Below are 15,312 nucleotides of genomic sequence, written 5' to 3'. Positions count from 1 at the left end.
TACAAAATTTCAATCTCAACTTGACTTAAAACAAATAAATACGTAACAGGGAAAAAATTTTTGGTGGCAGCGGTGTTAATTATTTTGAACGTTTGGCCTATCGACAAGTTGTTACTTAGTCCCAAGTGTTACGTTGTGTGTTCTATTTCTTTTATAGATTATTAGTAGTAGTTTAGTTTAGAATATAGATTATTTATATATATATACTATATATATAGACATGCATGTTTCGTAATGTAGTTCCTATTTTATAACTCTTTATCGGAATATAGGCTAGTTTTAAGTACCTATCTTAGATTACTGATTTGATTTAATAATGTAGAATGCGCACACATATATATATTTCTGATAATGTAACCTTTATTTCTTTAACATTGTATGTTTTTATGTATTCGTTAGACTATTAGTTTTTTTTTTGATTTCATATATACATATATTTCATAAATTGATAATATTGTATTCGTTGCATAGTATTGGAAGTACTGACTCTAATATTTACTAGGTTATTACATGTTTGGCATATATGTTTATACTTATATGTAACTCTCCGAGTTGTTGCAGCGTTGATTGATTAAAATATATTTATATATACATATATTCCTGGCGTTTCAATCATTTCCCTTTCTGTAGTTATTCTTATTTCCTGGTTTGTTTGTTTGGTTCATGACTCGTTCAATCCATTAGTTGGTTCTATTTATTTTATTTTATACTGGTTGGGTTTATATTATATTATATTGAACCATAGGTTTTCAAATTGCAAATCGGTTATTGGTAGGTTTATTTAGATTTGTGTATAGAGTGGTTTCTTGTTCTCGTTACGGCTCGTGCGGAGCGCGGGACGTGACACCCCCGCCCTTGGAGTTCAAATTTCCAAAGGAAATTTGACTGATGGTGTCTCTGAGCTCGTTTATGGCGGATGTAGATGTCGTTGGCTGTTGAGTTACTACCGGTGTTATCGATATCCCTTGAGGTTGTGTTGTTTGATCGTCGATATTTCGTCTTCTTTTGAGGTATAATAGCAGGTGGGTGACTGAGCCGCATATTGCTCCTAATAGGGCGATTCCACATCCGTAAGTTTCACGTAACTGGTATCCGTGTATGGCTATATCTATTATGGTCTTGATTGATTTAAATATTATGAGTATTCCAAATATTGCTGCACTGACAGTTCCGAATTCCATGAAACCAGTCCATAAGCTTGATACGGTATTTTTCGCTATTGTCGTCAATGTGTTTTCGTCCATCATTCCCAGGATGTTTACTGTTCCAGGGACGATTGTTTTTCCTGTCGCTCCTCTGGCCAATGTGTTCAAGACTGCAGTTTTTTCTGCCGGGAACATGACGTGGTCCCGTAGTGCGTCCAGGTCCTTTTGGGTATATATTCCGCTCGTGGCCAATGACGATGGTGCTGAATATCGCCACGTTTGGCGCACGTCCGGGCGGAGTTCCTGTGGTGCGATTGCTTCCATGGGTTTTGGTACGAATTTGTGCCAGAGTCCGTCGATGTTGTATAACGTGGGTAGTACTGCGCTACATTCTCTATGGTTTCCGTGTTGCGTTATGATGTGTGTTTTTGGCGTTAGAAATGCGGTGCGATTCCCTTGCCAAACGGGTAGCTCCGAGTAGCATTCTGTTGTATGTCGTATCTTTACTTGTACCGGAATGCATTTGACTATGTGGACCGCTTCTCCTGCAATCAGAGCCATGTGTCCTGGGGTTTTGGTTATGGTGTACGCGAATTCGTCGGGCAGTAAGGTTGCTAAGCTTAAGGCATTCTCTATTAGTTTCTTCTGTGTGGTGCATCTTTGTGTCAATATATCGTGGTATAACGTTGTCATTTGTCGTTTGATATGTTTCTCTACGTAAATGAATTTTGAGTTGACATATGCGAATATATCCAGATTTTCGACTGCTGTCTTGCTTTTGAAAATGAACGTATTTCCTCTTGTTGTTTCTAACAGGAACAATTTGGGGTGTTCAGTGGATAGTAGGGTATATCCACACAGTGGCTGTTCTCCAGTTTTAGTCAGCGCGAACGTTACTTCCTGTGTTGTTAATGCATAAATTGGTTGTGTTGGTTCCCTGTTGGTTCCTATTTCCTGGATTTTTGCAGCAATTCCTTCATATAGCACATCGTACTGATCAAATTTGCATGGTGAGGGCGGTTGTGGTTGCCAATAAGTGTATCCGTCCTCAGCGTCTAGACAGTTTCCTTCGCTAAAGGTGCATATCGTTCCTGATTTCAGTAAGATTTTGTTTGCTTCGATCCGTACTGGCACAACTGCTGATCTTAAACTTATCTTTACTGTGGCTTGTATGACGACTCTTTCCCAGCTCCCATATGGGTCTACATACTGTGTTCCCTGGCAGCTGCCGTCGTCTGTTAGCTTGCCGGCTAGGACAAGCGACCTTATTTCTGTTACATTATCTTTTAAGCCTACTATAATGTTTTGTGGTCCGAATGAAAACGTGCCGTCTTGGTGCATCCTTGCACATTGTTGGGCGGTTGTTTCATGGAGGTATTCAGCGAATCCGTTATGCACTGCCGATGTGTGGGAGTGCATGCCACAGTAATATACAATTCGAGTTATCTGCACCTTGCATTGCCTTACACTGGTAAATTCGAATTCCGAGAGTTGTAGTAGTTGAATATAAACATCTTGGGTTTTTGTCATCGCAGGCTGTATGCTGCAGTCCCCGATGGAGTTTAGAGAGATGGTGGTAACGTTGAGGTGGTTGCCATTGCAGTCGTATCCTACCAGGCCATATGCTATTTTGATGAGGGTAAGTACGATGACCAGGTGATTCATCTTCCTATTAACAATTTATTAAATCGTTTCTTACTCTCGAGTTTATTAGAAATAAGAATAACCTTTTATTATCATTAAAAAAAAAAGAAAAAATTTTTTATATTTATATATTTTTTATTTTAGGTTTTACATATATGTCATCGGTTAAAATAAATTTTATGAAAGCCACTTGGGTTATAATTATATACATATATGCATACGTATTGGTAAGTAATGAGATTTGTTTTATCGTTATAAATATATATATGTATATATTATCAATAGAGTCAGTATAACAAATGTAGTTTGTTTTTTGAATATATATATATGTGCGTGTAATGGTAAATATGAGTCATTCGCATTATCAATGGAAGTGAGTGTTATAAACATCACCCACTTTACAACATGCGTGTTTATATATTGGCAAACATAAGTAAAATTACATGCATAGTTATAAATGTTGTTTGTTTACAGGTGGATAGCATAGGTATTTGGTTTTGTGCGTAGCATACAAGTACTTTATGGTTCTACGGTGCGGAATGCTATTCCTTGAACTAAAAAGTATCTTTCAAGGTGAGTCAGATTATTGTAACCGATCATGCGTGGGATGCATGATATAGCGGGTTGTACGTCCGCTAGGTTTATATCGCACATGCGACAGTATTTTATATGTCTTCTTGCAGGTATTCCGCACAGGAAATGAGTGGGCGGCTCGTCACATAGGTACTGGTCGTCTGGATCTAAGTTGTCGAAACAGTATTGACAAAGATAGCCGTCATTGAAATGGTAGACGGAGCGTATCAACCGGACACAGAGGCAAGATTGAACATCCTCCGTCGCCTCCACATCGAATGCGGGAACGGACCCATCTGGGTCCTCCATGTCAGGGTTGATGAACTCGTCGCCCCTTCTGTACATACATATAAAACAGTTAATATATATATAAAAAAATTGTTTTTGTACGAATATTGTATCCCTGTATATAATATAATATATATATTGTGTTATGATTATGTTAGTTGTTATTTAATATATATATTTTCCTTATCTCTCTCGCTCTTTTTTTTTTTTTTTTTTTAGTACCTAACATTGCTATTATGATGCTGTATTACATTGTATTGGCTATTATACGTGTGAGGTGTGTATGTGTGGGGGGCGCGCGACGAATTTTTCAACATGGTCGCTCGCGTGTATCTTTGGTATGGCGTTGGTTTAATGTTAACAGTAGTGTGTTGTCGAAATAGCTAACTAATTATTAATCATTATGATTTTATTTAGTAGTGTTTTGTAATATTGTTTTGTGTTTCATGATATTGTGTGTGGAAATACCGCGTGCTACTTTAATGTAATAGTCGTGACTTGCATTTATATAACTCTCATTTAATTTAGTTAATGCTTTGTGTATTGTGTTACCAGTCATTTTCGTGTAGCATAACTTTATTCCTTTGTACCGAGTTCAGTCATGTCTTGTTGTTAACATTTAGTTAGTCTATCTTGATTAATTTCTAACCTATTTCTGTGTTTATTGACCTTTCTTATTTTCCCTATTAATTTATTATTGCTTGTACTTGCTATTTGTTATTATTTTATGTATGATGTGTATTAGTTCCCTTATTAGTGATTAAAATTTATTTATTGGATTAACATTGTCTGTGATTCTTCAGGTTCTACTCTTTCGATGCTGCGACGCTTACCTGGATCATTCCCACAATATCATCCGATTCTTCGATATGTCTTGGATACTTACTACGGTTGCCTTCAATTGTCTTGTATCTGTGGCCTTAAAGGTACTGTTTAATTTATTTAATTTAATATGTGTATAATGCATTGTGTGCGCGACAGCTATTGTGCATTACAAAATCCGCTTCTACATGTTAGATATAATAATATAACAATACTAGGTAGATTAATACATGATAAAATATCCTTTTACTCCGGTTATATTTATTACTAACTCTCAATTAATCTATCTTAATTATTTTCCTAACCGCTTTCTATACTTATCAGCTATTTTATTTCTTCTTATTAATCTGCGAAATTCATGCATGTACACTTCCTTGTATGGTGATTGATTGTTCACGAGGTAAGTTGCACTTTCACTGTTTCAGTTATTCGTTGAACTAACACGTTTTACATTCAAACAGTAATTGGAGCACTCGTAATAATCTTCTATTCCTTTTCAGGTTTTCGCTGTCTGTGTTATTCGACGAACAGTGTCATGCTTCCGCAGTTTTGTTATAACATTTAGTAATGTTGTATTTTGCATTAAGGCTATTAAAGTTAACTCGTTCGTTTATTTTCAGCTGGCTGCCGTACATGGTGTTCCGCAGACAGGGATCCATAACCTATTTTGCACGTAAACCTTCTTGTATGATGATTACTTGTTCACAAGGTAACTTTCACTTTCACTCTTTTAATTATTTGTTGAATCAACACGTCTTATATTCAAACAATAATTGGAGTACACATAATAATTTTTCGTTTTTCTTTTTAGGTTTCCGCTATCTGTATTGTTCGACGAACAGTGTCACACTTCCTTTTGATTTAACCACAATATAGTTATAACATTTAGTAACCTTGTATTTTGCACTGAGACAATTGAAACTAATTTATTCACTTATTTTAGGTAGCTGTCATACATTACGTTCCACGAACAAGGAATCATAACCTATATTTGCACATACATTTTCTTGTTCACAAGGTAACTTTCACTTTCACTAGTTAATTATTCATTGAGTTAACACGTTTTATATTTAAACGATAATTGAAGCACACATAATAATTTTCCCTTTTTTCTTTCAGGTTTTCGCTATCTGTATTATTCGACGAACAGTGTCACACCTCCTTTTGATTTAACCACAATATAGTTATAACATTTAGTAACCTTGTATTTTGCACTGAGACAATTGAAACTAATTTATTCACTTATTTTAGGTAGCTGTCACACATTACGTTCCACGAACAAGGAATCATAACCTATATTTGCACATACACTTTCTTGTTCACAGGGTAACTTCCACTTTCACTAGTTAATTATTCATTGAGTTAACACGTTTTATATTTAAACGATAACTGAAGCACACATAATAATTTTCCCTTTTTTCTTTTAGGTTTTCGCTATCTGTATTATTCGACGAACAGCACCACAACATACACTACTGCACTACGTTGCCCACTGCAATCACTTTATTCATCGTTTATTTCGATTATGCGCTAGTTTTAACTTATTTAAGTGCACTGTTCGCGGAATCCCATTTACTTCAATCTTGACGTTTTGGTTCTGCAAGATTTCTAGCACTTTATGCGGTCCTGTGTATTGATCGGAAAACTTTCCTTTGCTAGGTTCCTTTAGTAAGTATACTAGATCTCCAATTTTGAAATTTTGAGGGTTAATTCGTCTGTCGTAATATTCTTTTGATCTTAGTTTGGATTTTATCAAATTTTCTCTTGCTGTTTGCTGCACGGTGTTGATTTTATCGAACAGGTCTCTGAGATATTCCGTATAAGTTGGTTCCATGTTTTCTTCGATTAATATTTCGCCAGTGGGTTCTCTGGCCAAGTGTCCAAAGACTAATTCGTGCGGAGAGAATTTCGTTCCTTCGTGTACAGAGGTGTTATAGGAAAACATGGCTAATTCCACCCATTCGTCCCAATTTCTGGAATTTTCGATATATAACTTGAGATATTCAATCAATACGTGGTGAGATCTTTCGATTGAACCGTTACTTTGTGGATGATATGCCGTCGTGGTATATTGTTTGATGCGGAATCTTTTTGCTATTTTCTTCATTAGTGAGGATGTAAAGTTTCTTCCTTGATCGGTAAGAATAGCTCTCGGTGACCCGAAACGACAAATAAATCGTTTTATAAAAGCGTCCGCTATCTCGGCTGAAGATATTCCTCCTATCGGAATCCCGATTGAATATTTTGTTAATAAATCTTGAATTGTTAATATGTATTCGTTTCCTTTTGCTGTCTTTGGTAATGGACCGACGATATCCATACTAATTTTGTCGAAAGCCCTTCCCGGTGTATCAGTGAGTACCATTGGTTGCTTTGTTTTTATTCTAGTTAACTTTTTCAATTGGCATTCTTTACATGTTCTTACGTATTCCTGGATCTCCTTCTTCATATTTTCCCAATAATAACATTGTCGTATTCTTTGATACGTCTTCGTTACTCCTTTATGTCCTGCTACGGATGATTCGTGTTTTTCTCTTATTATGTTATTTCGTGCTTCCACAGGCGGGGTAATTACTTCCCCAGTGCAGATAGTGATGGTTAAGGTTTTTTCCATAAATATTTCTTTTAATTTTCTGATTGTATGCCGCCAGGGTATCTCTTCTAAATTTCCTTTGCAGATGCTAAAGGATGTTAATTGTTTTTCATTTACTATATCTAGTAGAGATCTTAGCGAGTTTAATAAATTTTCTGGTGTTATTGGAATATTTCTATTTTCCTTTATCGGTAGGGATACGATGTATTTCCCGGATCAATCTTGCCCTCTCTAACATTAAATCTTCGTAACGAGGCAATTTTCCCGTCTCCTTCATTTCTAATGCTCCTTTATCTATCGGATTCCCATGTACATCTATAAATATTATTCTATGGTCATTTACTCTCGTAATTGAGTCTCGGGTTTCTGAAATTCTTAGTTCCGCGATTATCGTAGGTCTCGTGTCCTTTTCTCGTTGTTGAATTAGTTCTGGATCTTCAGTGGAGGGCTCTTCTTCGCTTGTTGTATCCGTGTTTTCTTTTTCTCGATCGAGCTCGGCTAGTGCTTCGTCAAAATATTTTACGGGTGTTTCTTCTATGGTGAGATGCTTTCGAGTAGGTTTTCCCTGTTTATCGTAATGCGACAATACGCGTGGCTTAGCCTCGAATATCGGAGAGTCCTCGGTCGAGGTATCCAATTGAAATCTTTTTAGATGTGGATATCGATCTGGCGAATCTTCTTCTCGTTTCCTGATTGGCAAGCACATCTCTGGCGGATTTCGGGATAATGCATCCGCGTTCGCGTTCGCTCTACCTTCTTTATATTGGATATCAAATTCAAAGTCCGACAATTTCAACTTCCATTTCCAAATTCTCGACGTGGGATCTTTAATGGAATTCATCCATACTAACGGTTTGTGATCGGTTATTATCGTAAACTTTCTACCATACAGGTATGGTCTGAAATGCATCGTACAGTAAACGATTGCCAGACACTCCTTTTCTATGGTAGAGTAGTTTTGTTCGGCGGAATTTAATAGTCTTGAGGCATATGCGATTGGTAAATCTTTTCCGATTGGCCCTTGACTCAGTACACTGCTTATTGCGTATCCTGATGCGTCTGTAGTAAGGTTAAAGGGTTTGGAAAAATCCGGATATTGTAGAATGGGTTCTGTCGTGAGAGTTGTTTTTAGAGAGTTGAATGCATTTTCTTGAGTTTCCTGCCACTTGAAGGGAATGTCCTTCTTTAACAATTGTGTTAGTGGTTTTGCAACTTTGGAAAAATTAGGTATGAATCTCCGGTAATATCCCGCTAATCCTAGAAATTGCTTGATGTTTCTTGCTTTCTTTGGTCGTGGAAAATTTAGTACTGCCTCGATTTTCTTTGAATCTGGTTTAACTCCGTTTTCACTGATCACATGTCCCAAATAATTCACTTCATGGCGTAGAAATTCGCATTTATCGGGTTGCAATCGCAATTTAGCTTTCCTCAGTCTTTCCATTAATTTATTAAATTTGATTTCGTGTTCTTGGAGAGACCTCGAATAAATCACTATGTCATCCAGATAGACAAACATCTCTATTCCTTGCAATCCTGATAGCACTGAATTCATCAAACGTTGAAATGTTGCTGGAGCATTTTTTAATCCAAAAGGCATTCTTTTAAATTGAAAATGTCCGTATGGTGTTGAAAATGCGGTCTTGTGGGCATCCTCTCGTGCCATTCGGATCTTGTGAAAGCCTGACGCCAAGTCAAACGTGGAAAAATATTTTGCACTTCCCAATTGATCTAGTATTTCCGTGATGTTGGGTAGGGGATAAGCATCGCCAATCGTTTTATCGTTAAGCTTTCTATAATCGATAACCAGTCTCCATCGTTTATTTCCCTGTGAATCTGGTTTTTTCGGCACAATCCATAACGGAGAATTGTATGGAGATATCGATGGTTCCACGACGTCAGTATCCAGTAATTCTTGAATTTGGCGATTTATCTCTTCTCTATGTGCAGGCGGATAACGATATTGTTTGACATTTATTGGTACCTCGTCCGTCGTAATTATTCGATGCTCTAGGATTTCTGTTCCTTCCAGCGTGTCTCCTGGAAGATGAAATCTGACTTGATTCTTCTGTATTAATTCCTCGACGTTTTTTCTCTCTTCTTTATTCAAGTGTTCGAGCCGTAATAATTTGATTATTTCGTCGAATCTGCTTTCCTTTGATTTCGAGATCACGTTGCACGTCATGCTAGGGAGCGAGGTGGTATTTTCGAATTCTTTGATTACCATAGTAGGAGTGATAAATTCGTAGTCTCTTGATGTGGTATTTATTATCCCTAGGTAACCTCGTCCCTTGTAGTTTCTCACAACTGCGTTATCAAATTAGACTCCCTTAATTGGCTCGATTTTTGGAATAAATCCCTCGTTTATTTCCGGATTCGCAATATTAATTGAACATGTTACTGAACTTCGCTTCGGTATAATTATTTTTTCTCTAGTGTCGAAGGGTATATAAATATTTCCCCATTTGATATGCTTTTCCTCATAATCTAAACGAGCTTTACAACCTGCAAAAAATTCGGATCCTAGGATTCCGTCTTGATCGATCAGCAATGAGTCATCAACTACATGAAAAATAACTGGATGGCCATCAACCTGTATTACTGTCTGCCCTAGGGTGACCAGGCTCGTTGCCGTGATTCCTCGAACTTCTATCGATTCTTGCTCGTTGATGATTGCTGAAGCGAGTAAGGCAGGTTTCTTGATAATATTGATTTCTGATCCGGAGTCCAGTAATAAACTCGTCTTGGTTTTTAAATCTGGGGACACTATTCGCGCGGTTGGAGTACATAGAGAATTATTTGGCTTTATTGAAATAATCCGGAGAGGTCGTTGTCCGAATCTGAGTCCGACTCTTGGTGATTTTCCTTCGCCGGTTGCTTGTGCTTCACTCTTTCCCTTTTGTCTTGAGATTCCGGATTCTCCGTTTGCGACCTCGTTTGGTTGTGGGATGACTCCCCCACAGTATTTAACGGTTGTTCGTTCGACCTTACGGTCGGCATTGCGTTCCCTCTGTCTCTCGTTATGGGTGGTGGAGTCGATCTCGCGGGGGCGGCTGCCCTCGTTCTGTTTGTTGCCGTCGGCGCCGGTCCTGGTTGCCACCTGTACTCTTGGGCGATTCGGCGTATCGTTCCTTCGTGGCTCGCCCCATTCTCCCGAAGGACGTGTCTGGTTTTCTGATGGTCTTGAGGTATAGGGTACGATTAATCCGGCGTCTACTCGGGCTTTAAATTTGTAACAATCTTTCACTAAATTCCCGGGTTTTTTACAATAATTACATGTGATATTTTGTCTCGTAGTATTCGAAAAATTCTGCGATGGAGGTACCGATCTTCGATCTTGGATGTTGTTCCTGGTGTAGTTATTATTAGGACGGTTAACGTTGTTTCGGTTGTTCCCGGTGTAATTGTTATTAGAAGGACGAGCGTTGTTTCGGTTATTATTACTCGAGAATGTCGGACGTTGGTATCGCATTCTGTCGTTTACTTGTTTTAGTTCCCGCGTTGCTTTTACGGCTTGGCGATACGCGTCTTCTAAGGATTGGTATTCTGATAACTTTACTCGTAAATATACTTCGTTCGGGAGCCCCTTGACGAAAGCCTCCCTCGTGTCCCAATCGATCGTATCTTGGACGTCTTGTGATATGGAACCGTACTGACTTCTTTCTCCATCAATTATAGCTAATCTGAGGTTTCTGACGCGGTCGATGTAATCTAATATATTTTCTCCTGGTCGTTGGAATACCGTTCCCAACTCTCCCCTGTATTCGTTAACGGTTTTTCCTGGGCCAAACATATCTTTTAATTTATTCCCGAAATCGTTTAAGGTCTCTACCTCATGGTCCTCTACGGCGAGAAACGCGTGTCCGCGAAGTTTATTCATTAATAGTTTTACTAACTGAGGCTCTTGATGCCTAGGAATCATACTTCGCGCTCGCTCGCATGATCTCAAGAATTGGAACATAGACGGTCGGTATCCGTCGAACACTGGTACTGATTCAATCGCGTCCTTTAATTTAATCGGTTGATAATTATCGGTCAGTCTTGTTTCTCGCGGTGTTATCGGTGATGGTACGGGTATTTCGGTCTCGTTCGTTTGTCTGCTTAGGCGCACGTCATCTTCTAATTTAATTAGTCTTGAGCTTATGTCGGTCAATACACGGAAATTTTCGTCCCACGCTTTCAATTTTTCCGTCAACGCCAAAAGCGTATCTTCACCTAGCGAATCTCGGGCAGTCGACATTTTCCTACTTATTTTTTTAGTTGATATTCGTAAGAGCTTCAATCCTCTGTGGAGCGTATCCCACCGCTGCCACCAAAAATTTTTTCTGTTACGTATTTATTTGTTTTGTCAAGTTGAGATTGAAATTTTGTAAAAATTTTTTCTTTTGATTTAGAGTTTAGTCGGAAGGAAAATATTGAAATGATATTATTGTGTATGAATTATTTATTTGGATTTCTGATTAATACGGTAGTTGCTGCCACCAGAAATAGTCTAAGGACTATTTCAAATTTTTATTTATTTCAAACGTTACGGGTAGCGTCGACTAGAGTTTAGTGCTACTGGCAAAACCGATTCCACTTTTCGGCTAACCTGCTATGCGCAGGGATACTAGCACGGGAGAGGATTAAACCTGGGTACAATATTTGAATGTCAAATTTTTCGTTGCTTGATATGAAATTATTTTTTTTTTTTTTTTTTACGTTTGCCTTCTTCTTCTCTTTTAATTTCGCTATAATAGTTTGGTGTTAGAACCAAAGCTCAGTTCATTTGTTACGATGGATTCTATTGCCACGATTTTCTTGCCTTTGGGTTTGATTATCGAGGATGATTCTAACGATCCTCTCTGTGTGGAACTTGTGTGATTTCGCAAGCCTTGCCCAAAGACGGGCAATATTTTGCCAACAATGGGAGGAGGAATGCGAAGATCGATAGGTGTTTTCGATAATCGAAAACACCGTTTGCACAAGCCAACACAGCGAACGATCCTTCAGTTAAATTTTCAAAGAAAATTATTCTACTATTTCTCTCCTTTTTTATAATTGCATGCAATGATGGCAAGAAAATCGGTTAATAGCAATGCCGGTATTGCTCTTAATTTTCGATCGACGTCAACGATGTATTTAATGGTCCTCTCTGTGTGGAACTTGTGTGATTTCGCAAGCCTTGCCCAAAGACGGGCAATATTTTGCCAACAATGGGAGGAGGAATGCGAAGATCAGTGGGTGTTTCAGTAGCTGAAAACACCGTTTGCACGAGCCAACACAGCGAACAACCCTTTTGTTTAAAGTTTAAAATAGTGATTTTACCTTCAAACCGTTCACGGAAATAAAACGAGATCGATGATAGGTAATTCTCGAGTGCAACGAAATTATCAGAGAAGAAGGAAATTTTTTAGAATTAATTTTCTTACCTTGAGAAACAAGTGCTGTCGGGTGCCATTACTTCGTCTGCTCTGATGGTCGTCGGTGTTTTTATTTCTGGGTTTATTTCTCGAACTCGGATATAATTTATTATCAAACTTTTACTTTATTTATTTATTTCGATACACGGTTTACAAATTACTAACCGGATTAATACCGCAATTACAATGTGTTTTTTCTTTGTGTCTAAGAGATGGAATGTGAACTTCAAAAATAATTTTTTCTTAGTCGCGACTCTTCTCTCTTTTTTTTTGAACAACTAAAAACCGCCGAAACGCAAAAATAATAATGGATACTTTAATAAGAATATGAACTTTTATAATAATGCGCTTTAATAAGAATGAACACTTTCATAATAATCGGCTTTAATAATAATATGAACACTTTTATAATAATGGACTTTAATAATGACGAACACTTTAATAATAAAGAACTTTTATAAAAATGAACTTTTATAACAATGGACTTTTATAAAAATGAACTTTTATAATAGTGGACTTTTATAATAATGAACTTTTATAATAATGGACTTTTATAATAATGAACTTTTATATAAAAATGAACTTTTATAGTAATGGACTTTTATAAAAAAATGAACTTTTATAACAATGCGCTTTAATAAGAATGAACACTTTTATAATAATCGACCTTTTTATAAAAATGAGCACTTTAATAATAAAGAACTTTTATAGTAATGCACGCTGCTCTATGTTGCTACGCTTATTTATAATGCCATCCCCTCGAGGTGGTAGTGGTGGTGGTGGCCCACTGGGGGTACCCTTCCGTGGGAATCGGGATTTTGCAGTTTGGGCTTTCAGAAATCGTACATGAGAGAATGTAAGTTCCATATCTCGACTTAGTTCCCATCGGTCCAGTGTTTCTGCTGAGCTAGCGTCTAGGAGACTTGGAGCGTGCCATGCTGGTCTAATCTTTTTCGAGAAACTTCCACGTTTGTACCGTGGGAATTACCTGTGTTTCTTCGGCGCGTGCAAGGGCTGGCGGCTGCAGCAGCATTATCATTTCGATGTTTGCTCGGGCAACACGCGCGATCCGCTGCTCTCCCACAACAAGGGCCTCCTCCTTCGAGTTAGTTTGCGTAAGTTTGGTTTAAATGGATATTTGCATATTATGGTTGTTTTCGTGATTTTGATCCTTTTTCCTTTTCCTGTTTCTCTAGGCTTCGGTGATCGACGTTTGAACAATGTTTGCGGAGGCATTTCCATCAGGGGTTCCTATCCAGACTTCTCTGGTGCGTATTTTGTCTTGTTTTTAATCCGCTTGATTCGTTCTGTTTCGTTCTATTTAAACTATATTGTGTTGTTTTCAGCGCAAGCGAAAGAGGGATTCCGAAGAACCCATGGGCGACTCGAAAGACCCATCAAACGCATGCGGCGCTGTGATGAACCACAAGTACCAGAGTGGTCGGAGGAAATATTCGACATTGATGCCGAGGCCGTGGATTTTCCATCGGAGTTGAGTTTTGACAATTTTGTTACTGTCGATGAGAGTTTCTTCGATGCAGAGACCGTCGTATTGGAGTGGGAGCCCCCTCTGGTTGAAGTCGTTGATACCGATCGTTGTGTAAAAGTTCGTTTTGTAAATGAAATTCTCGGAGAGGTTCTGGAGGCACATCTTCGTCACCATGCTTCTGGGAGAAAGGGAATTTCCCTTGTTGTGCGTTATTGGTGTATGCGTGAGTTCAGCGAACTTTGTCCTGGAGCTCCTTGCTTCGATTTTGACTTGGTGTAGCTGCTCCAATTTCGCTGGCTCGTTGTTTGACAATCGCAGGTTCCTTATTATATATTTTTTAGATGCATTTTGTTGTGTTTTTTTTTTTTTTTGTTCAATATATATATATACATTGTAAGGTTATTTTTTTTTTGTTAAATGTATGTGTATTTAATTTTATATTTCCCCCTTTTTTAGTTAATTATATATATATATATATATTTTTACATTTATATTTGACAATGTAGTTGCGCGTAGAATTTATTAAAGAATAATGTGTTTTCATGATTTGTTTCTTGCGCCTGATTTCCATTAATCCCTAGTATTCCTGTCGCCATAACGCGTTGTATTGTGTCGCGTGTAAATCTAACATGGGCGCTCATAAATGTCATCAGTGAGATTATAGTGGCGGGTCTTTAGTTTTGTTTGATATCGAAGTAATTTTCTGTCGCTTGTTTTTCCTTATTCTACCGCAATTAGAACACTTATTTATTAATATTGTTATTACTTTAAAGTGACAATAGTATCGTTCGTGTGAATATACATATATATGTATATATATATTTATATTGTGTGTCATTTTAATATGACTAATGTTTTGTAATTCTTCGATAGTGTTTAATTTTATATTTCCCCTTTTTTAATTAATTATATATATATATATATATTTACATTTATATTTGGCAATGTAGTTGCGCGTAGAATTTATTAAAGAATAATGTGTTTTCATGATTTGTTTCTTGCGCCTGATTTCCATTAATCCCTAGTATTCCTGTCGCCATAACGCGTTGTATTGTGTCGCGTGTAAATCTAACATGGGCGCTCATAAATGTCATCAGTGAGATTATAGTGGCGGGTCTTTAGTTTTGTTTGATATCGAAGTAATTTTCTGTCGCTTGTTTTTCCTTATTCTACCGCAATTAGAACATTTATTTATTAATTTATTGTTATTATTATTACTTTAAAGTGACAATAGTATTGTTCGTGTGAATATACATATATATATATATATATATTTTATATTGTGTGTGATTTTAATATGACAAATGTTTTGTAATTCTTCGATAGCGTTATTTATTGTTTTGAGTAGTTTATTTTATA

The 15,312-nt window shown here is 37.3% G+C and overlaps 3 long non-coding RNA genes across 3 annotated transcripts; all 3 read left to right on the top strand.

The window, feature by feature from the left end:
• Nucleotides 1-961: 961 nt before the first annotated feature.
• LOC139995638 (uncharacterized) lies at nt 962-1,647 on the top strand. Its single transcript, XR_011802026.1, has 3 exons — nt 962-1,070; nt 1,271-1,515; nt 1,584-1,647. It is a non-coding gene; the product is annotated as an uncharacterized lncRNA (long non-coding RNA).
• Nucleotides 1,648-2,326: 679 nt separating this feature from the next.
• Nucleotides 2,327-2,881, top strand: LOC139995639 (uncharacterized). Its single transcript, XR_011802027.1, has 2 exons — nt 2,327-2,616; nt 2,681-2,881. It is a non-coding gene; the product is annotated as an uncharacterized lncRNA (long non-coding RNA).
• Nucleotides 2,882-4,423: 1,542 nt separating this feature from the next.
• Nucleotides 4,424-13,936, top strand: LOC139995582 (uncharacterized). Its single transcript, XR_011802009.1, has 6 exons — nt 4,424-4,576; nt 5,093-5,181; nt 5,284-5,798; nt 13,344-13,579; nt 13,661-13,732; nt 13,811-13,936. It is a non-coding gene; the product is annotated as an uncharacterized lncRNA (long non-coding RNA).
• Nucleotides 13,937-15,312: the final 1,376 nt, after the last annotated feature.

The sequence above is a fragment of the Bombus fervidus genome, chromosome 16, assembly GCF_041682495.2.
Source record: "Bombus fervidus isolate BK054 chromosome 16, iyBomFerv1, whole genome shotgun sequence".
Lineage (NCBI taxonomy): Eukaryota > Metazoa > Arthropoda > Insecta > Hymenoptera > Apidae > Bombus > Bombus fervidus.
Note: the sequence above shows the minus strand (reverse complement) of the source record. Positions and strands in the feature narration are given on the sequence as shown.